The sequence below is a fragment of the Centruroides vittatus genome, unplaced genomic scaffold (assembly GCF_030686945.1).
Source record: "Centruroides vittatus isolate TY-2023 unplaced genomic scaffold, ASM3068694v2 contig_19, whole genome shotgun sequence".
Classification (NCBI taxonomy): Eukaryota; Metazoa; Arthropoda; class Arachnida; order Scorpiones; family Buthidae; genus Centruroides; species Centruroides vittatus.
This window is the reverse complement of record NW_027121169.1, coordinates 315,752-339,821: the sequence shown is the minus strand read 5'-3', so window position 1 is coordinate 339,821 and position 24,070 is coordinate 315,752. Positions and strand designations below refer to the sequence as shown.

At 29.9% G+C, this 24,070-nt stretch overlaps 1 protein-coding gene across 4 annotated transcripts in view; it reads right to left on the bottom strand.

Annotated features, from left to right (window-relative positions):
- Positions 1 to 24,070, bottom strand: part of Not3 (CCR4-associated factor Not3) — a 160,226-nt gene that overhangs the window by 89,814 nt on the left and 46,342 nt on the right. The window lies entirely within an intron of this gene.

The following is a 24,070-nucleotide window of genomic DNA, read 5'->3' as shown; positions in this document are numbered from 1 at the left end:
CTTGGTTACGTAGTTAACTGCAGTGACATTACAATACAAAAAATTCAGGGCTAAAAGTCAAAAATGTTAAAAGAGCAAAATAAACTAGTTTGATTGAGTGTAAGACAAAGCTTATGTGCAAAAAACACAATGCCAAAATTGGGATTCAACCTGTTACTGCATTGTAAGCAATACTGCATTCTATTGGAACAAAACTACAGTATTTTTTTAAACCTCAAACAAGTACTGTACATTAACTTAAAATCAGGAAACTCAAAATGCTTTAATTTACACATAAAACAAACATTTCATTAAAAATTCACATTTAAACCCTTATAATTTGCAGAGTTACTTTTAAAACAATGTTACTGAAGAATTAACCTTCTCAGCATTCAAAATTATCATCATCTTTTTTGATGATTCTGATAATGATGATAATATATTTTTTTTGTATTATATAATCTTAGATGAACCAATATTCAGAAGTTATTTTTAGTTCTAAGTTCTATTTACATGCCACATGAAAGTTAAATTAATGAGTTTATTTATCAATCTTGAAAATTACATCATATTGATTAAAAACACAAAATTATTTAACACTTATGTCTAATCTCTTAATTTAGAAAGTATGATGGATTAATATAATCTAATGTAGCAAATGCAACTGTCTGCTGACTTTTCTCCAACCATGCATTATATTTTATGATAGCATTTCCTTACATGCATGTTTTTCATAAAATACCATAAATGTGCTAAAAAAAATTTTTAAAATACCTTTTATATTTATATTTATTTTAATATAAATAAAGAATGAATTTTCATATCTAATGGCAATAAAGTAAATTCATGAACTATCACCACTCTACAATATCAAAAAGTAAGCATCTTCTCCTCTTTTGTGACTGTAGCAAATTCATTTGAAGGCATAAAAACTGTTTTCACATGGTAATGTAATCATACAGTTTAAATGTATTTTAAAAATTTTCATAACTTTTTAAAATATAAACTAACAATAAAATATATAACTTGATTCAATTTTCTGTTAAATCCCTTAAAAAATTGAAAGTGAAAACTGTTTTTCTTATTGAAAATGGTATTTGAAAAGGAATACAAAAGAAAAGAAGAAAACAGAATAACTATTAAGGAAAAATATCAAAAGGAGTTTCAATTTATTTTACTTAAGTTTGAATGAGATAATTTAAATTTGGAAGTAGCAATATAAATATACATGAACAAACCACACAAGACTTAATAAATTTATAAAGCCAAACAAGCAATTTTTAATTGTGACATTGTCATAATGCCAGGCTGCAATTTTTAATCATATTTTTAATTTATGTAATTTAAAATATATGCTCTCCACCTCAAATTAGTAATGGCTTGGACCTGTATATCATCTCTTTCCTTTAACAATAGAACTATGTCAGTCATCTATTAACTGCTTTCAAGAGAAAGTTTTAAATTGAAATAACATGACTTCCAACTTGCATCAGACGTTTATATATAGTTAATCAGGGCCTCCTGTCCAAGGTTTCCATATCTGGTCTTGAATTTCATCTAACTCCATTCTTAAATAGATGAACAGATGAATTGACAACAGTGAGAATTTATACTACAGATAACTACCAGATTATACCAGGCTACTTTTTTTGTAATTATATTTAATTAATTAGTAAATAATTTGTCATTAGAGGGAGGTGTTAGATATACCATCTTTTATTAAACTTAATAATTATAATTAAATTAATATTTATTACATAATTTAGAATATTCTGGAATCATATTTAAATGTTTGAAAGAGGCGATTGGAATGGAGGCTCGGGTAACATAACTGGCAACGCATCCACACAGTAAGTGAGAGTTGCAGATTCGAGTCCTGCTTTGGGCAAATTCTTTTCTTCCAGAATATTCTAAATTATTTAATAAATATTTATTTAATTATAATTATTAAATTTAATAAGTTATGGCATCTAATGCCTCCCTCTAGTAACAATTTATTCAGTAATTAATTAAATATAATTGAAGAAAAAGCAGACCAATGTAATCCAATATCAATATAATTTTTTAAAATTACTTAAATTTGAATGAAGTATTTTAATTTGAAAATGTTTAGAGGTTCTGTTCTAAAACTGCTAGAATATGATGATATGTGTTATATTCTAAGTTTTTTATGGAATATATCTGAACCTCTGATGGTGGGCTTGTTAGCTCAAAAGTATTTAGATTGAAGTTTGCTTGTATTTATTATACTCCTGAAAGCAGTAAAAGTCTGGTTGTTAATTAAGATGGAGTGGTTTGTTGTTTTTCTTATTATTTTTGCTTCTTTTTCTTTACACATTAATGATAGTTTTTCACAAACTAAATATCAACTATAATTGAAATTTTTGATTTAAAATAATATGTCATCATTCTTAAAATGATATTTAATAAATCACATAAGAAATTTTTTAACCAATTTAAGGAATTTAAACAATAAAAATATTAAACATTTCTAATATGAAAAAAAATTTGAAAATCTCTATGATAAAAACTTATCAAAATTTGTCAAAATTGATAAATAATTATTTAGGAAATTTACAAAGTAAATTGAAGATCATCAGAAAAAAGAAATTAGCTAATAAAATTTCAAACTCCAATGAATAATCAAACCAATCCAAAAGTTTTACTGAAATCAAAATTACACTTAAAATGGATTTATTTGTTTCATCCTCTACATTTTATAGAGAGATAATTTTTCTTTAAATTGTTTAGTTGTATGTATTCTTAAGTTGTATTATATGCTTGATTCATGAATTCATCAGATTAATTCATGAATCAAGCATATAATACAACTTAATATAATTCTTAATCAAACTGAATGACAATGGATATTTATTCAGTTTACTAATGTAAATTCTGATAGATTTTCCAAATGTAAAATAATTTGTTCTTTATAATTAATAAACAAGTAACTTTTCCAGTTCAAAATAATTAATTTATAGTAATTATTACTCTGAAATTCAACATTTAATAATTTCATTGTCATTTGTGATAATAAGCACGACATATGCTTAACAAATATAATGAAACACTAAATACAATTAACGAGCATTAATTCTAAATAAAAGAAAAATACCTTACCTCTATATAATTTTGCAGAAAAATAATTTAATACCTTATTCTATTTACTGTATATTAAATTACATATATATTTTTTCTGTCTATTTATTACTAACATACAGACAACGTAATCTTTCAAACAATTATAAAAATCATTCATACAGTTATAATTTTAGCTAAAATTCACATATTAATTAATTTTAAATCAGTTATGATTACTTTTCATTTATAGAGTAAAATGAGTATAAAATTCAGAAAAATGTTTTCTTCATTGAAAAAAATCAGTGATGAGACCAAAACATAGTCTTAAAATAAGTTTATTCATTTCTGAAAAAGTAATTTACTTATAAAGAATTAAATATGGTACTTGGCATGGAAATTAAATATGGAAATAATCTGGTATGTAATGTATCATATGATTTTGATTTATCATCTGTCTTTTTTCAATCAGCTTTCATACATTTATTCTAATTAAAGCATATTTGTTTAATTTATTTAAATATCATTATTCGAAATCTAAAAATTAAGTGCACACAAATATCTTTAAAGCTAAATATGCTTACTATACAGCATGCAAGCTCAAATAAGTTCACCACCCCTGGTCTAAGATTTTGCAATTAAATTAAACTAAATGAGAAAGTAAGAGAATATATTAGAAAATTATTATAATTAATAATACAAACAAGTGACTTCTCAAAATAATTGATATGATAAATTGGTAATGTTTAGAGCACCCAGATATACTGAGTAGGCTTATCAGTCACTTTGGATTCATTTACATTACAATAGAGAACATATGATGTAGTTTTTGTCAAATAAATTGTATTTTACAGTGTTCATTTTATTGAAATATATATATTGCTTTCCACATACTTGTAGCAATAGACTTACTGAAATAGATAGAAAGCATTATTTTTGGTATTTCAAGTGAAATTAGAACAAAGTTATGAGTAATGAAGAGGAAGAGATCAGCAGATTACAAGATCACCAGCTTGTTTACGTGAAAGAAGTTTTATTATCATAAATGTAAAATACTGATGGAAAAGTAGTTATTAACATTAACAAGTTATTGCTATTTTAAAACAACTGGAGAAAATAATAACCGTTAGTAGTGCTGTGCAAAGACATCCAAATTATCAGCAAACCAATGGATTCATGGTAATCATCGACAATTAATCAATAGTTACATCTGGTCATACAGGGAGACTCCTTAACATTATATAATTTTTGGAAATGTATCTATACTAGTGTTGTGGAGTGTTCTTTATGCAGCATTATGTAATGCTATGCAAAATCTGAGATTACAATTTTTTGCAGGAAAGTATATAACTTTCTGTTTCCCAAGTTTTTCATAATTATCAAATCAATTACCTTGCCTATTCATAAACAGTGACATCAAGATACAGTCAAATCTAATTAATAGAAACCAGTTGGACCTGATGAAAGAGTTGCCTACTAAGTAAAGTTTCCAACAACCAAACTCTGTTTTAAAAAAACTGTTGCTTTAAACTGAACTGCTTTCAAAAAACAACCAAACTCAGTCAGCTTAAAAATTTTTTTTGTCATTTTAGCTTTGATCATAAGTATACCAAAAGACTACATTTCCTTATTACAATGTGGTTTTTTTTATTATATTAAGTAATTTATCTAATCAATGGTTACAGATTTTTTTCAATGGCAAAAAATCAGTAATTTTACATTGTTTACAATTTTTCAAAATATTTTTCATAATCATATCTTCAATATCATAAAATGAATTGTATTCCTCAAAATTTTGTTCCAAATACTGTTGAACAAACTTCCATTGCCTTTATTACTTCTTGAGATGAGATCAGAGGCAAAAAATCCAATTAATCCTAATTAATATTATCAACTTCACCTTAATCAACCTTTTTGGTGATTTCTTGTTTTTCTTTGATGAATTTTCAGATTTTGGCCAGCATTTCCATATATGATAAAATCCAAAATTAAAATTGGAAGAAATAACTTGTAAAATAAAAACCATTCACACTTTTCCAGCAAAAGCTGTACAAGATATACAAGAAATATGTGTTATCAATAAAATTTCCATAGCATTCACAGTTTTGATCAAAATCAACGAAAGCCTCAAATTTTGCTGGTGATATGGCTTCATTGAATATGACATTGCCCAATTCAAACTGATTTTGTATTTCTTCAGGATCACTGCAACTATTGTTAGTGGTAAAACCATCTTTTTGAAAGCAATTTCTAGTGATTGAGAGTGATACAAGAAACCAAGCTCTTTTGATCATATGCATTGCTTTTAACAAATCTGTTAACTTCAAATAATCGGTTATCTAGCAGCGGTTCATTCCCGGGTGGCAGTCTAATCCTGAATAACGACATCGGGAGTACTTGCTTCTTTCTGCATTCCAACAGGAACTCTAATCTGGCTCCAACCTTCGTTAGGCTGACGAGAACTTGATCGTATCTATTAGCCGGCATCGCTAATTACTCGAAAGATGTTAGAATATCTACACCGGAGAACAGTACAGTTTCACGTATCTAAAAGCCTTTTACCAATGCGCGTATCATCACTCTAAACCAATTAGTTACAAACGTTTTCGAACCTTAATGGTTGTTCTTAAGGTAACGATCCCCTAATGGAATGTGCCTTGATTATAAGTTGTGAAGAAATACCATCCGGAACGTTGTCCCATCCCAATGACGTCAATACGAACTTGTGCGCTGCAGTTGCCGTGCTCTAATTTATCGTTTCATCTAGTAGGGCCTGCCATGCCATCGATAGAGTTATCTCGTCCTTGTAGTTAATGCAATTACCTTCGTTAATAGCGTTAAGACTTATGTAGATCGCCTCCAGCCATCTAAGGTGGTTAGTGCAGTGGGTGGTGTGAATGACCTTTGCCTGGGTGAAAATGGGTTCAATGTCAGGGTCCGACGAGTAAACAGCTAGAGCAGTGTTGTTTCTTCCATGGTAAATATCAGCTACGTGCTCTTTGATCCGCATTTTGAGGTGGTGTTTGGTAGATCCTATGTATATCATGCTTCTGTTACACCTGTGATCCATAATGGGGATGGTGTAGATGCCAAGAATTTATTTCGGTCTGCTGTATCTTTTCCATTCCTTAACAATTTGAAAATTTTAGCAGATTTTCTAAAAATAATACAGATATTCTTTTTCCTGGCGATCTCCTTGTACAAGGATTTGAGAACCGGGTTATACGTGATAGGGATGTTGTTACTCGGAGCAATGTAGGGAAGTATGTTACGGTCTGCTTCCTGATGTTGCATATTGTTGCGCAGCTTCTTAATAAGCCCGTGGTAACTGTGGCGTTCGGCTATGGCTTCTATGCATTTCATTTCGAACCGGAGTTCACTTTGGGAAGAGGAGTGCGTATGCACTGCTGGCTAATAGATACGATCGAGCGCTCGTCAGCCTAACAAAGGCCAGAGCCAGATTAGAGTTCCTGTTGGAATGCAGAAAGAAGCAAGTACTCCCGATGTCATTATTCAGGATTAGACTGCCACCCGGGAATGAACCGCTGCTAGATAAGGTTAGAAGCATGTGCTTAAACCTAGCCATAAGATCTACAAGAAATAATCGGTTATCAATTGGTCACCCTCAAATGCATTATCTTTCTTATGGACCTGTGTGTATTAATGCACCTTTCCTGTACAAATGTTGCCTTGATCCAATGATTGTATCAATGAGATTGTTTTGGTGGCAAAAAATAATTTGAATGTTTTTGAGTGAAATATCAATTTTATGGCAGGTAGCATTGTCAGCAAAAAAAAATAATTTTTCTATTTCCCAATTTGCAATCTCATTTTTGCAAAACATCAGCCAAGTCCAACTTGTCATCCAAGCATTTTTATTGTTGTAATCAGGTAATGGAGGCTTGGCTTTCATAAAATGTGGACTCTTGGCAATCAAATAAATTTTATTTTTTGTTCCAGTGGAATTGCACAAAAATAAAACAGTAAAAGAATTCTTGGGGAGCTTTTCTACCAGTCGGTCGGCTTCCAGTAAGAGCAAGTGTTTGTGATGGCAAGCTTTGTAAAATAAACTGCATTCATCTACATTAAATTTGTCATTAGAATCATGGTCTTTGTTAATAGAGGAAAAAATATTTTTGATCCAATCTTCAGCATTTGCATGGTCAGCATCCACCTGTTCACCAGCTATTTTAGTAATATATTTAAGATAAAAAGAAATTTATTTTGAGTGTGCACATTAGAACAAAATACAACAACATAATGTTCAAAAAATGGTTTTTCTTACTTTGATAAATTTGATATATACTTTAATCATTCAACCAACCATGGGATGGCTAAGTCTAAATAGCCCAACTTAACAGCAAGTTGTTTTGCTTTTTAAACATTAGTGGTCCATTAATAACATCATTTTTGGCTCTCATCTGAGGAAACCAGGTGATCAATGCATCAGCAATTTCTTCATTACAGCTCTTACATTTTCATTTTCTGTTCATGTTACCATTTTCTAGAGCTGTTTTTCTGATCTTCATTCTTTTTGATTTTAGAAACAATGCATTTATTGATCCTAAATTCTTTAGCAACATCAACTGGATGTTTAATCTTTAAAATATCAATTTTTTTATAAACTATTGAAGCATTCTTTTTTGTTGACAGATGCCATACTGATTGTTAAAACAAAACCAAAAGTAAATAATTTCAATTTCTATTTTGTTTTAACAATCACAAAGAAAAAACTAGCACATGCATAGAAAAATCAAAACTTCAGCAATGAATTAATAAAAGTAAGATCATTATTGGTGCACATCAACAAACCAAGTTGCAAATAGGTAATCAGAATCAACTGCATGACACAATAATTTGTTTCTGTAAATCAGATGTGTCTAATATCCTATTTCCTATTATGTGAAGCATAACACTGTACAAAAGATAAACAAAAAATTGGGCATAAGAAATAGTTTCTTTTAAGCAAAAGTTTCTATTATCCAGTATTTAAACCAACTGAAGTTGAGTCAACTGTAATTAGTTAAAATTGGTTCTTCCTGTCTGTGCAATGCAAATTACTTAGCCAACTATAATTGGTATGTCTTAAAGTTAGAAATGTTTTTCTCCAACAAGTAAACAGTGCAGTCCAAACATAGACAAAAGTATCTGCAAAGCATTTTAGGTAAGTGTGATATATTTGTCAATGCTTTGTTCATTAGATGGATTTTATTACAATCTAACTTTGAGTGTTGAATGAACACATTTACGTATAATTCAATTTTTAATTAAATTTTGAGCAAGGTGTAAAAAAATCAGAATTTTATTTTTACAATATTGATACAGAAAATTAGTTTGTAACACGTAGTATTACAAAGGAATGTCAATTTGTTTATAATCAAATTTTCATTTTTACTAATTTTCACTAATATTTTGGAAAGTCTAGCAACAGGAGAAATAGGGCGTGTTTTTTTATGCAGCGCTCAAGAAGCGCTTTACAGCTAACCCTCTGAAACCCATTTCTAAATGGCCAACGCTACTTGTGACATCATTTCGCTACACTTTCGCTGCATAAAAAACGCGCCCATAATGTTCTTATAGTGTTATGTAGTTTTACAGAGGTCTAGTCAATAGCATCATGCAGCATTACAAGAGGATAGAACTGTAATAAATATTATGTAATTTATGGAATGCCCTAGTCTCTCTCTATCTCTCTTTTTTTAATTTTTCACCAATGTCACTGCAACATAAGTGCGATTACTGATCCAAAATCAATAAAATGTTTATTCCATAGCTAATATTTCCTCAAAGTAAGTAGCCTATGCTTTCCATCAGAACATAAAACAAATATAACCAAAATTTCATCTGGACTGGACAAAGATTACAGGAGTTATGAGGAATTCACAAACACAAACAAACACACACGACAGCTTTTATATTACTAATATTTGGAAGTTATAAACCGTGTATAATCTAAAAACTATAATTAAGTTTTTTCTCTATGCAAATAAATTACATTTTGTGTATTTCAAAATAATTTGTTGTTGTAACTGACAACAGCATTTCTTACAATACATAAAAGTCTGTCATCTATCTTCCTTACAATACAGAAATGCCACATCTACTTGACTTAAAACACACTCACTTCGTTTAACCTTAATATCCGGTACTTCTTGATCGTCCAAACGAACGTTTTCGTCCTCTCCGAGGACTGCCTCAGGTTATTCGAACAAAAGAATACATTAGAGCAGGATTCCAATTTTTTGAATTAATTTCTCGACGAACTTTCAAAATATTCGAATATAATTTGACTATACGCGTGCCCTATGACGCGTTGCCTTTTTCGTATTCGTCACACACGTAACGCCACGCGTGCGACAGAGTGTTGCCGTCTTTGGTGTTTATGCATTTTCCAGTGCGTCCGGCCCTGTATATTTCTAGGGCCTCTAGGGCCCTGATGTCATCCGTTTGCAATGCTGAGTTTATCAATATGACATTGTTCAGGTCAGCGTGTATTTCCGGATCTGTGGCGTAGGTCGATAAGGCGGTGGTACACCGTTGATGGCTTATATCATACCTATGTTCTTTGACCCTTTGTTGTATTGATCTTTTCGTGGAGCCGATGTATACCAGTTCTTGCCCTACTCTGTCATCTCTTACTGAGATACTGTATACCCCCAGTGCTCTAATACAGAAATGAACAGTAAAGAATGTTAGAAAATACAAAATTTTAAGGTTTTAGTTCTTGTGTTAACCTGTGTTAGGATAAACTTTAGACCCGTATTATATAGAAATGGTATAAGCCAAAGTTACATGATATATTCTACAGGTTATAGTTCTGCATACAGTAAAATCTCGTTATTTCGAAACACAAACTGATGGAGCATGCCGCATGTAGACAATTCGGGACTTCCCTTCTCATCACTCTTTATGTGAAATACTCGTTGTACAAGGTGCTCATTAAGCGAGGTTCTGCTGTATTTTAAAAAATTACTTCTACAGACACTTTCAATTTTTACTTAGAAATAGATAAATTCATTTATTATAAAGGGACCAAAAAAAAATGACTTTGAATTATCTGAACTTTTTCAAATCAAAGTTGTTTGTAATTCTTGAATAAAATTATGACATTATCTTACAATTTCACCTATTCATTTACAAATGCATTAATATTAAGAGTTATTGCTTAGTAATTTAAGATAATTTTTAAAAAAACTGTCGGTGTGTACTAACAAAAACATAACCAAATTACATTCAAAGCAAGACCTAAAAATAGCATATGAAAGAAGCTGAAGTGCATCAATAAGAGTTACTGTGAATTTCATCTAGAGGACCAATGGCTAGTTCTATAAACAATTCACCATCTTGAGTTTGAGTTTACAAAAATCATGTGATCTGATGAAAACAAGCCCTATTAATAGGGTTTGTCAGTTTTTAAAACCCGGTTTTTTGAAGAAATTTACATAATTTGGAAACTGGGTTATCCCAACTAAAAAAACCAGTTTTTGAGCTTAGACTTAAAACATAAAAATTAATTAATTATTTGATTAAAAACATCAACATTTTGACACGAAATTGTCTCCGGCATAAAACGGGAATATTGTTAAATACTAACATTCATAAAACTAATTACAAAAACAAAGCGTCCAATTCTCCCTACAATAGCGAAAAATCTCGTAATGGAAAAATGATAGAAAGATTTGTACACTTAAAAAAATGTGTTGTTTTAGCTTTGAATGATATTGGTGATTCTCACACATAGAATGAAGCAGAATATTGTAAAATTGTAGAGCTCCTTAAAGTTTTAGGACCAATACATTTAGCAGCTGATGCCTTAGAAAGACAAGATTTGCATCTTGCCATCACTTAACAAGTGAAGGCATATTTGAATTCTTTCTTACACGAAAAACCTTGACAATCCAGTGTTTTTATATACAACTGCTAACGTTTTCAACCCCTTCGGGGTCTTCATCAGGCACAGCACAAAGGTAGTTTCAAATGCCCGTGAATGGAACCAAGAAACCAAAGCGAGTTCTATTCCAATTTTTGAATTTTTGTTATATGAATTTGAAAAATCTAAAAACAAATTAGTTCCAAATTGTTACATGCTGTAGAACAGGGGTGTCCAACCTTTTTGTTTCTCTGGGCCACATTGGAAGGAGTCAGAGTTTTGGGACACAAGTATATTATATATACTTGTCCTTAAATATACAAGTATATTTAAGGATTAACATGTCTAGATTATAGTAATAAGTATTAAAACTTTATCACAAAGAACTATACAGTGGAACCTCGCTTAACGAGTCTTACTTGTAATACATGAGTTCCAGAGTCTTACTCGTAATGCGAAACACTCATTAAGCGAAACAATTTTTTCCATAGAAATTAATGTAAAATACAATAATGCATTCCACGCCAAAAAAATGCTCAAATGTTTTATGTGTAACATTTATTCAAAAAAAAAAATTGGACAATATACACTATTAAGGAGCATAAATCATCATCATTTTTCTTCTAGCACAGAACAAACCATCCTGGAATGAGAATTCAATTTGCAGAAACAAAAAAATTACAGCTAATATGTTTGATAAACACTCAAAACGATATGCCAAATTCTTTGGTTATGTAAAGGCTATAATTAAATATTAGAAATTAATTAATTTGACTAGAGTTAGGCAGTTATGTTTCCATCTCATATTAAATCTAATAATTATAAATAATTAATTTTTAATTCAGACACTTCTAAAATTTAATTTGAAATTGGTCATCAAATTTAATGACCCAAGAATTTGGCATGTCATTTGGCGTGTTTATTATATAACGAGCTTTGGTTGTTGATGTTTATAAGTAATATGTGTGAACACAAGTTTGGAAAAATATGTGATCACAAGTGACACTAAGATGCTAGCGGAACAAGTGCTAAACACAAACTGATGGAGCATGCCGCATGTAGACAATTCGGGACTTCCCTTCTCCTCATCACTCTTTATGTGAAATACTCGTTGTACAAGGTGCTCATTAAGCGAGGTTCTGCTGTATTTTAAAAAATTACTTCTACAGACACTTTCAATTTTTACTTAGAAATAGATAAATTCATTTATTATAAAGGAAACAAACAAAAATTAATTTGAAAAACACAAATATTTGTTTTATTTGGGTTTCTAATTAATAAAAAACGACGAAACACCATTTTAAAGTGCATTTTTATTTAACTAATATATTTGTAAATAATATGTAGCCCAAAAAGTAGCCAATGTGCCAAATGATATTTTTTACACCAAACTGAATTGAAAGGTAGCCAAATCTTGCAAAGCTGGAAGGAATACTAAATAAAGCTGGAGTTGGGACTCAAAGGATTATAGACTCAAATGCAGGGAAAGGAGAGAAAGGACAAAAGATAAAGAAGTGAGGAAGGTTGGAAAATTATTTGTCAATATTTGCATAACAGAAGATCTGTTTAACCTTTCTCAGTACTTTTTATCTTTTGACCTTTCTCTCCTTTCCTCAAATTTGGGTCTATAATCCTTTGAGTCACAACTCCAGCTTTATTTAGTATTCCTTCCTCATTCACACATTTCCAAGTATATGAAAATACTTCCTTTCCATTCTATCTTGAGGAAACCGTGTTTTGTATTTTCGTTTTTCTTTTCTTTTCTTTCGAAGACACAATGTAGTGACGTAAACTTAAACACTGGGCGAATTTTTCATCCTTTTTATTCGGTTGGAACGCTTTTTTATTACATAACGCATTTCGGGCCGATGCCCCTCTTCAGCCAACTTCTAAATCCTGGTAAGAGCTTGTATACCGTTAAAAGCTGGTCCGTACCTCATTCGGTAGTTTAGACGGATGTAATAGTCCAAGGGTACGAATCTGAGATTCGTCTTCCGGTGTGTTGTCTAACACTGAGCTCGTACTCCTCCAAGGTACGAATCTCAGATTCGTACCCTTGGACTATTACATCCGTCTAAACTATCGAAAGAAAAGAAAAAGAAACTTCCTTTCCACTCAAAAATAAAATATGTATAAAGGTTTATGGCTTTGTGAAACTTCTTTTTTGAGTTTATGCCCTTGAAATAAATAAATAAAAAAATTATAAAAATTTGTTGATTTTGTTTACATCAGTGATTCCGAAACTTTTTTGATCCACCACCCCCTTTGTTCCATAAAGTTATACCCAATACCCCTAACCCATTTTCTCTTGTGTGAGAAAGGATTAGAAATATTCTTAGGAAAACTTTTCTATAAATCTCACACTTTGTGCTCTTACCGTACATTTTTCTCAACATCTGGAAACCATTAAACACAATGTTTCCTCTTATCAGTTTAACAGAGGAAAGGGAACAGCTGTCAGTGCCTCAACTTTTGCCTTTGGTCACCGTTCAGTACCCTGCCTCTAGCACCCCCTAGATTTACTCACCACCCACAAGGGGGCATTATTGCCCACTTTGAGAAACTACTTTACACGTTTATTGGGTCGCATGCGGCCCGTGGGTTGGACACCCCTGCTGTAAAGCTACAAATTCAAGAGAGAAGACAAACAGGATTAGTAACATTCCTCCTTTATTTACAAAATCCACAGAACATTTGAACAAAGTTGTCTAGCGTATTTCTTCCACTAGCTGCAAAAATCTACTATTATTCAGTTATCTGGACAAATATTATCGAGATTATATCCAAATTATTCTATAGAAAAATGACTGTGATGTGGTTGAAAAAGTGGCAAAGAAGAAAATCAGGTGATAGCTTTAACAAATGCTATCACTTGGAAAAATCGATACATAAATATCTTCAAGAACCTGAAAAGGTGACTTCATCAAGCCCTAAGACACCAAAAAAGGACTTTTTAGTATTAGAGAGTGCAAACAGAAGAACAAAAAATTTAGATTTATTATGTTTTAATACTTTAAAGACAATTAAACCCAGCTCAGTAGCAAGTGAGAATTTTTTCTATTTCTGGCAATTTTGTGTGTGAAAAAAGGACACGGTTGAGCAATAGATCTGTAGACGTTCTTTCCTTTCTAAAATCATATTTTCTTAGGAAAAATAAAAAATAAAATAATATTTTGTAGGCATGCATTGTTATTCATTTTTCTTTATGGTTTTATATGGAGTAAATTTTATAGTTTAATGTGGATAATCTAGCAATTTCTTCTTTGTTTTGTTTTGTATAGATTTCAATTGATTTTATTTTGTTATATTTTTGAAATTTTATAAATTTTAAATAAATTAAAAAGTTGTAAAAGAAATAAATATTCCTTATCTCCATTTCTTTGGTGGGTGAAAATTTGAAAACTGGTTAAAACCCATTTTGTAGAGAAGTTGAAATTCGAAAACTGGTTTTTTAAAAAGTCAGTTTTTGTATAAACCCTACCTATTAATGACTAAAGCTATAAGTATGTATTTTATTGTGAATACACACATGTATTTAATGGACTTTGGAATTATTGAAACAATAGATTTTTGTAAAAAATGTCCAAAATAATGTCCAAATTAAATGCCAAACAGATTTCTTCCATAAAAATGAGAGCCGGACTTGACAATATTCTTGAGAGAAAAATTAAATTTGTCTTTCGAAATATAAATTAACTCAAAACCCAGCAAAAGTAAAACTTTTTCAATTTAATTACCGGAGGATGATCGCACCTCTCCCCCGGAGTCACTTCCTTTCCCAGGGGACTCATTGAATGTGTCACCAGAAACTAACAACAAATATTCACCATTGGTCGAAATTAGTAACGTGGCTAAAAAAAGGGCATTAAAACCAAAGGGGAAGACCCCCCGATATAAAAGGATTGAATTCAGGACAAGAAGGTCATCGAGAGTCTGGGAGTTAGCCGATCTACCTCCTTTTCATGTGAGTGCTCCATCGCCAATCCTTTCATCCGCAAATGTTGTCTTGTAGAAGGTAAAACCGTTTTGGATGCTGGACACATCGTATTTTGTGGATTAAACTCTAACAACAACACTGAACATAGTTTTATTTATCATAATAGTTATGTTTTTATATTAGCACATGGTGTATACTGCTTAAAATATTTAAACACTTCTCACCTGTTAACGTGTAACAGGTGAAAAGTGTTTTAATTCTACAGACAATAGTCTTTTATTTTATTTTTAAATAATAATAGGAAACTGAATAGGCTCAGGCATTGAACAAACACATGGTCTGTTCCTTACCTGTTTCGGCAGCCATCTTGAGCGCCCTCTGTCAGATTTGGCGCTTTCCAATATACTTTATCCAATTTAAACCACTATATGAAAGCTAAACAGAACTCTCTGTTATCCTATGTATACATGTAAATAGGTTATATAAATAAAAGGGCATTTTTCCTTTATAAGTATGTTGTAGGTGCACTTCTTTTGGGTGAAACGTATCTCGGTCTGTCTCCATCCCAGACCCATAGTATCTACTTACATGACCATGCATTCAAAATCTGAACAGGAGCCAACAAGGTTTCTGTATCTGCCTTAAAAGATAGAGTGGTGTCCTGACATAGACATCACCGAACACTGCACTGCACTGCCTCAATAGGCATACAATGCTAATATCAATGTTTATTGGAACAAACCTGTCCTAATTCAAGTATTAAAGGAATAAAGTCCAATCCATCTGCTGAAACAGTTGTACAGGTACATTCACGTATTCTCTAAATAAACAAACATAATTAATATTGTGATGTTTCTCAATTAGAAAGTGCATGGAAAAGAATACTAGATTCAGAAAATGTTTATAGTTTCCACAGTTAAATAATAAATTTTTTGTAGACTTTAAAGAATTAAAAGCTAGTGGCTTTCTTCATTAATACATCACACAAGGAACAGTTGATATATGTATATTTTATTAAAGGAAATGCATTTCCTTTAATAAAGTATACATATATCAACTGTACTGAAAAAAGAAAGCCACTAGCTTTTAATTCTTTAAAGTCTACAAAAGACCAGTAATGGAAACCTAATTAAATAAATTTTTTATTTGATTAAACATATATACTTGATTAATATATTAATTATCAATATATTGTCTGATTGATAATTTCTTAATTTAAAAATTCTGTTCTATATTATTAAGTAAAATGGATTATAATTATACTAGTAGCCTGGGATGCCCCCTAGTGAGCGTTCTAGCTGCATTACAAATTCCAATGAGGCACATTTGAAACACTTAATATATATTAATGTATACAATTCTTCATCTTAAAAACTGAACTTTATATTGTTAATTTAAATGTTTGAAATATGACACACGATAGGGGCACCTCTAGTGCCCGTTTTTTGGCATAATGTTACATGGATGGATGGATGGACAGACACGCATTCAATGGGTTATATATATAGATTCTATGATTCTGTAGCTAATGATGGACTAATAAAAACTGAAAATGTTTTCATATTAGAGTTTATTCATATCCTTTAATAAGCAAATAGTTCAATTTTACATTTTACTTCTTATTTCAGTAATAAATAAATAAATAATAACTTTTTTTCATAAGTACTATTTTCTTCTTCTTTATTCCTTGATTTTTTAATATAAACTTTTAAAATATTAATAAACACAAATAAGTTTCTTTAAAGATAAAATAATTTTTTTAAAATATTAACCAATTAATAAACTTTTTAATTTTTTAACTTTGAATTTATTAAGTCTAAATTTCAGCTACTTGTTAAATAAAACACTTCAAATCCAAACAATAATTTAAATTAAACAAGAGAATTTGAATTAATCAAAACTTGGAAAACATCATTTTCTATTTGTCAAATTATTGCAAGTTAATAAGTCTTTTTGTGAAAAGCTTTCAAATTAATAACACCTGTTATATTAATTTAAGAAAATAAAGAAATTTCCTTTGTTTTATTCTTTCAAACTAATACAATAAACATTGCTTTATTATAATAAAAATTCAACAAAATAATAATTAAAAATATATTCTTAACATTTTATTATTTGAGTATATTATACATATGGATTTATATAATTGTTATTCTAAAATTTTTGAATTTTATAATAATAAGCCAACAAGTACCAGATTATATGGGCTATTATATCACAATTATTTCAAATTAATTAATGCATATGTAACCAAGAATGGTTATCTCATGTTTAATATATGTGGAAGAGGAAATTGGACTGGAGGCTCGGGTGGATGTCCCTAAATTATTCGCCTTTGCCAAGACACACAAGCAAGGACAGCAATTATGTCTGGTTGTTGACAAGGCTAGTGCTCCTACTTGTAAATTAGAAAGAGCCATACATAACCTCCTTACTCCTCATCTGGATGGATATCAATTTGCCATCTCAAGCCAAGTCGATCTATTAGAGCAGCTGAAAGGGATCATGTTATGGTATTAGACTTCCGATCCTTATACCCATCCATAGAGCTACCTCTTTGTTTTTGTGCTCTTAGGGACTTCCTGTTTGCAAGAGTGGAAGATATAACTATGCATCAACACATACTCAAATTGGCCAACTTGTGTGTTATAGCTCTATATTTCAATTTAATGGGATTGTGTATACACAGAATAGAAGTGTCCCTATGAGCAGTCCAATTTCCGGGGACCTATGTGAATTAGTCATCAGACAATTGGAGAGCAGCACCCTCCCCCACTTCCTCCATAACATTCTCCTGTACAAAAGATACATAGACAACATCATTATTTTCTGAAGGACAACACCGAATCTAACACAGTTTGTCGACACAATGAACAACAATCCGTATGGCCTATTCCTTAAGGTGGAACAATACCTCACCAACGTCCACTTCTCAGGCATAGACATCATGATTAAAAGGTTGGACATATCCACGTCTGTTTATCGTAAACTGTGCACTATCTCCACTTATTTTCCGATTGGATCATGTGATCCTTTTCCATACAAGATACAAGCATTCAGGGCCTTGGTTAGAAGAGCCTACACACATTCTTCCACTCCACAAGTGCTAGCACAGAAATTAAAACTTATAGAAGAGATAGCCAAAGTGCATGGTTATATCCACTTTGTACATAAATTATGTGAGTGCCACTGACGTACACAAGATGCATCCACCAGTTAGACAGAAATACTGAAAGATAAACAGGAAGAGATAAGGAGAAGATCCCCATCACTTTTAACCCCCATTTAAAATTGTTGTACAGCACAATTGCCAAGAGATGTCAGCCTACAGGAGGTACCCATCCATTTTCAACATACTGCGCAATGGAAAAGACCTTCCTAACCCTGACAGACTACCAGGCATTTATAACGTACCTATCTGAGACAACAGGTTTACATTGGCTCCACTGAACATTCAATGGCTGTCAGATTACAAGAACATAAATCTGACATACAGCATGGTCACAATAGGAGTACTACCACTCTCTCCACTTACACGAGAGACCCAGATATTACGGCAGACTTCTCCGGAGCCAGAATTATCCTTACCACCCTGCACCTAGAACACCTCAAACGGTTAGAAGCCACCAAAATCTTTAAAGCCTGCAGCAGAACCATATGCATTAATTTTGAGGAGGAGATGTATCTGTCGATGGCATGGCAGGCTACACTTGACAAAGACATTTAATTTTCAATTGTATTTTGAACTGAATGCATGAGCAGTAGTTTTCTGCATTCCAACTCAACTTAATGTTCAACATTTTTTAATCATCCTACAGAGAACACATACGCATACCGTATTCAAAATCCATATCATTCAATTTATTTTCGAAATGGCCAGCCTAGTTGAAATAAGAATTGACCTGAAGAAGTGCCCAGAAGGGGTAACGAAAATGTTCATCATTTAAATGCTATTTGCACTGGGTAATTGGTTCATGAAAGTTTTATTTACATTCTGATGTTGTACGGTTAAACATTGTTTAAGGTAGAAATAAAGAATTGTGGTACAGATTCTCCAGATGATTACATTTGTGATTATTGTATTGAGTGATTAAAGTTTTTAATTTAAAATGCTTAAACTTACCATTAAATAAACAACAACTAACCCGTTATATATAAAGACCAACAACTGCCGAATTATCGGGCTAGCAAATGGCTATAGTAATATTAATAATTTAATTTGGTACTAGAGTAAGGCTTACTCTAGTACCAAATTAACTTAAATTATTAATATTACTATAGCCATTTGCTAGCCCAATAATTCGGCAGTTGTTGGTCCTTACCATTAAAACACACAAACTACTTTGAAAACAATACATATATAAAATATCAATAATTCATATGCAAAAAACTTAAGTTTTCTATTTTTTATTTTTATTTATTAAATGTAAATAATGCCAGCCATGTTCCTTTTATTTTTTACTTAAGTTTTCTAGTTTTTGAACATTTCTAACATTTCAGTCTTTTTTCAATGTTTTCATATGATTGTTCTCATTTCCTCACATGGTTGGGTAATGAGGCTCAATGTAATGATTTTTGTTTTTTATAATTAAAACAATAAGGGGAGGAATACTCAAGTTTTGACATATGCATTTTATTTCTTAGAGTACACTGTTTGCACTATTAAAATAACTTCTCACAATATTATTGTTTTCTTAAAAATATGCAAAATACCTTAGGTGGGCCCCATTCCCCTGCTCTCTCCCCTATAACATAGTATTATGTTATATATAATATTACATTGAATTTGTAGGCATTTTTAGCATGAAATATAGCTTAAAAAGAAAGAAAAAAGGCCTTATGTTGGAGAGTCAGAAACAGATTACACCATTTTATGTTATTTATTATGTTAAAATTTGTTTTGGTTTTAAAACAACTTTTAGGAATGAATTACATTCAGAAACTGAGGTTTGACTCTTATTAATATTATTGTGACATTAAATGCTACAATCAATATTATTACAAAACTTTGATAGCAATATATTACTGATGAATTATAAAGTGTTTTAAAGATTATTTTTGCACTTGATCTCAACAACTTTATTAAATTTATTTTTAAAACTACTCCATAATTTTTATGCTAAAATAATTTCATTTGAAAATTTAATTTACTGTAGAACCAGTAAATTACAATCTGCAATAGTCAAAACCAGAACTATATCAGTATATAAAGACACTGAACACATCTTACATAGTTTTCCAAATTATGGTGTAGTTTCAAAAATAAATATAACAAAGTTGTTGAAAAATAATCTTTGTTACAATAATTTTAGAAAATATTTTTAAAATCTTATGCTAAGTTTTCAAAATCATTCAATTACATGATAATCTTAAAGTTTATATATAAAATGTTCATCCATTAATAATATTGAATTACATGTCCAAATGTATTTGCTATATAAAATGCATTACTATTATAGATAATAATTGATATCACTAATATCAGTAATAATTGTTACAAAACTACTTTCTATTATTGATTATTGACCTATATATAAATGGTACTTTCCAGAAATGAAAGGAAATTTTAGATTATTTTTTCTAAGATTTCATGTAAAACTCTGAAAATTAATCCTGATCTTGTCTTTCGTTATTATTATTATTATTCTATTTACTTTCAGTAATATCCACAAAATAAAATATTTTCTACTACATTTTCTCTCTTTAATAAAAAAAAGAAAACTGTTATAAAAATGACCAAAAAATATCCAATATTATAACAAGATACTATATTTGTTATCTGTAATAATTCTACCAAATTAAACTGTTTCAAAAATTGTTATTAAATGATGATGATAAAAATTCAATCTTATTTTAACAAAAGGAAATTAATTATTTACATTTAAGTAAGTAAATAAATGACAGAATTAGAAAAGTATTAATTGTTAATAATTAAATTGTTTATTTATTCTAATTCTTTCAAAATTATCTAATATGCAGGAAAAAATTACACAAGTAAGACTTTTAACTCTAAAGGGGCATAATTGCCAGTATTTAATACAATTATCAGAAAAAGAATAACTATAAATTTGTTATGGAAATCAAATCATTAATAATTAATCACAAACCATAATAATAATGATATGTATGTACAATATGCAAATGAATTGCTAATATGCAAACATGCTTTTTCACTTTCTCCTTACAATATACAACAATGTCACCAATGAACTGGATATTAAGGCTGATACACATGAATGGCTTACAGTAATTAAGACAACAGTTAATAAATACAATGACAGTTTCAACAAATCATCTTTGTAAATTTTCAAGGTCAAAACAGACAAGTGCTGGAGCAGGCCATTGATATTAATATGTTAATATTGCTACCTGTGATATTTAAGAACTTTGAAAAGAACCATTAACTAATAATGATTTACTGATGATAAAAAAAAGAAGAGGGAGAAAGAGACAGTTATTATGTATTTAGTTTACCTCTCCTTCAGTTCAAATGGATGTATTTTCAACACTCTTTGTTATTTAGGTCAAGTTACAAGATATGATAGCTTATAAAAATTACTGTTAGGGGGAATGCTAGAAAGAAAATGAAGCAGAGAAAGATAGAATTAGACTAGAAACAAAAAAATTGAAAATACCAACCTTACAAGGACTGCAGGAGGGATGCTCAAAATAGAAATTAGTGGAAATTCATGGTCATTAACCTCCTAGATGGAAACAAGACTTACTGAAGAAAAAGAATAGAAAAATTATACTACTAGATGTTGAACTTGAATAAGAATAATAGGTTCTAAACAAAGAAAGGCAAAAAGTAAATATGATAGTAGTAGCATATACAAAATTCTATCTCTAATATCTTCTAACACATTGTTCTATCTCTTGAAGAATTCAGAATTAGTATTAATAGAATCTTTTCCATAACTTCTTGCAAAAGTAATGAAAAGATTTTACATCATCATCATCATCACAGAATTGACAAGATCATAAATTCTAGTAATTCTTTTCAATGATCATTTACATTACATTTTATCACAACAAAATAAATAAATAGGTATATTTAGAATACAGGTATACCTCACCTTACGTCGGTAACTGGTTCCAGGAGAGGCAACGAAAGTCGAATTTACTTGTTTAATTACGACATCAGTCGAAACTATGGTGGAAAACGCCAATAATGAGCACTTAAAGACTGCTAAATAAGATGACAACACAGAAACACAGACATTTTCATGTTTCGTTCTCTAGGATTTATGATGATTATATTAACATTTACTGTAAATGTACATATTTTAATATGATTTTATGTGCTTTTAATGCTTTTCTAGTGATATTACAACTTCAATATTTGTGGCGGACAGATGTAAAGTCAAATAAAATGACTTAAACTTGATTTTTATTTTTCCATATACTTTTTGACAAACGACGTAACTCAAAACGGTGTAAGTCAAGGTATACCTGTATTTTATGCATAGTAAAAACCATTTCCATCTCTAGAATAATGATGTAAGCAAGAACTACAATATCTATAAAACCAAAATGTAATTCAACAAATGTCTTATAGCAAGGTCACTGTAGCATGTGTATAATTTTTGATTTTGAAGCTTTTCAAGAAATATTTCTTATGATATCAGTGCCATTTTGATGAATGTGAAGCAAGCATAATACAACACATTAGCAGTTACATTATGTTGCTAATAATGAAGGAAATATCACTGTTTTTTTATTTAAGGTTACTTTGGATTGCAATCATTTCTGACACCTAAAACAGATTATTTTGGAAACTTTATTACCTAGGCAAATCAAGGGTAACAGTACTACATACACTTCTGCTATTAAGAGTAATGCTCAAAAACCTTTTACTATGAATTCATTCAAATTTCAATTAATTATACTTTTGGCCAGATACAAACAATTTTTTGAGTTAAAACACTTTAATTAGAAAGTAATTGGACAGAAAAAATAAATTTTGTAATTCTAAAATTAAAATTTATCCATAATTTTTTAAGTACATTAGACTGGTTCTTCATAATTGTGTTAAGTATAAAAATTTACTGCTAAAGAAGTGCTTTAATTTATTAAAAGATGAATAAACATTTAGACTTATTTAAATTTTATCATCATCTGCATGTAATAATAAACAAATAAAATGATTAAGTTTCAATTAAACATTATTAGCATAATATCAATTTGCACTAAAGATAAAAAAATTGTTTTTTAATACTGTAAGTTTAAAAACTTTAAGTGAGAGATAATCATTTTGCTAAATTTACTAAATTATATTATATTTTGATAAATATAGATACAGTAGAACCCCAATTATCTGAAGTAATGTGGACCAATGCTATCTTGAATAACTGAAACTCAAATAAAATGAATGATCATGATCATTTCAGATTAAAAATTACAAATATAAAAAAAAGATTTATATGATTCATTTTTACTTCTTTTTATGTCTTTGTGAATTTAATCATACATAAGAACAACATGTTTTACATCATTTATTATATAGCTAATAAATACAATTGTGCTAACAATAAAAATGTGTATTACAGTTACATTTTAACATGAATTTGTCTCACACTGAAGTTAAATAATGAAAGGTAACAGAGAGAAATCATTTTTAAATATGTCATTGTCTTAAACTTTCTTTTTTGAAAAACTGTATAAGAAAAGTGATGCATTAACTTACAAGTTCACTTCAGATAATGTAGAATCTTGGTTAATTAATCAGGGTTCTACTATATATGGCTATTTATATTATTATTAATATATAAAAAGAAATCATTTATTTCAATATCATTACTTAATTTTATTATTATTATAATAGATTAAAAATAAAAAACTACACTTGCTTAATGCTATTTATAAACACAATTTTTTTATTCTCATTTGCAAAAATTTATAGATGCTAATCTGCTAATAAAAACAGGAAAGTTAACAATATGTATAAAAAAATTTCAAGCAATAATTTTGATATAAGAACCTTAATAAATACATATACACAACCAAGCCCGAATTATTCTAATGATGAAATGACAAGGCCAAATTAACTATCATGGCTAGAATTTGGCTAACTAACTTCATAGATATTATAATAATTTAGACTAAACATAGGCATTTATGCCTCCATTTTATATTAAATTTAATAACCATATTTTAGACTATTCTGGAAGTAAAGATTTATTCAGAATCTTGCAGCAACTACTGAC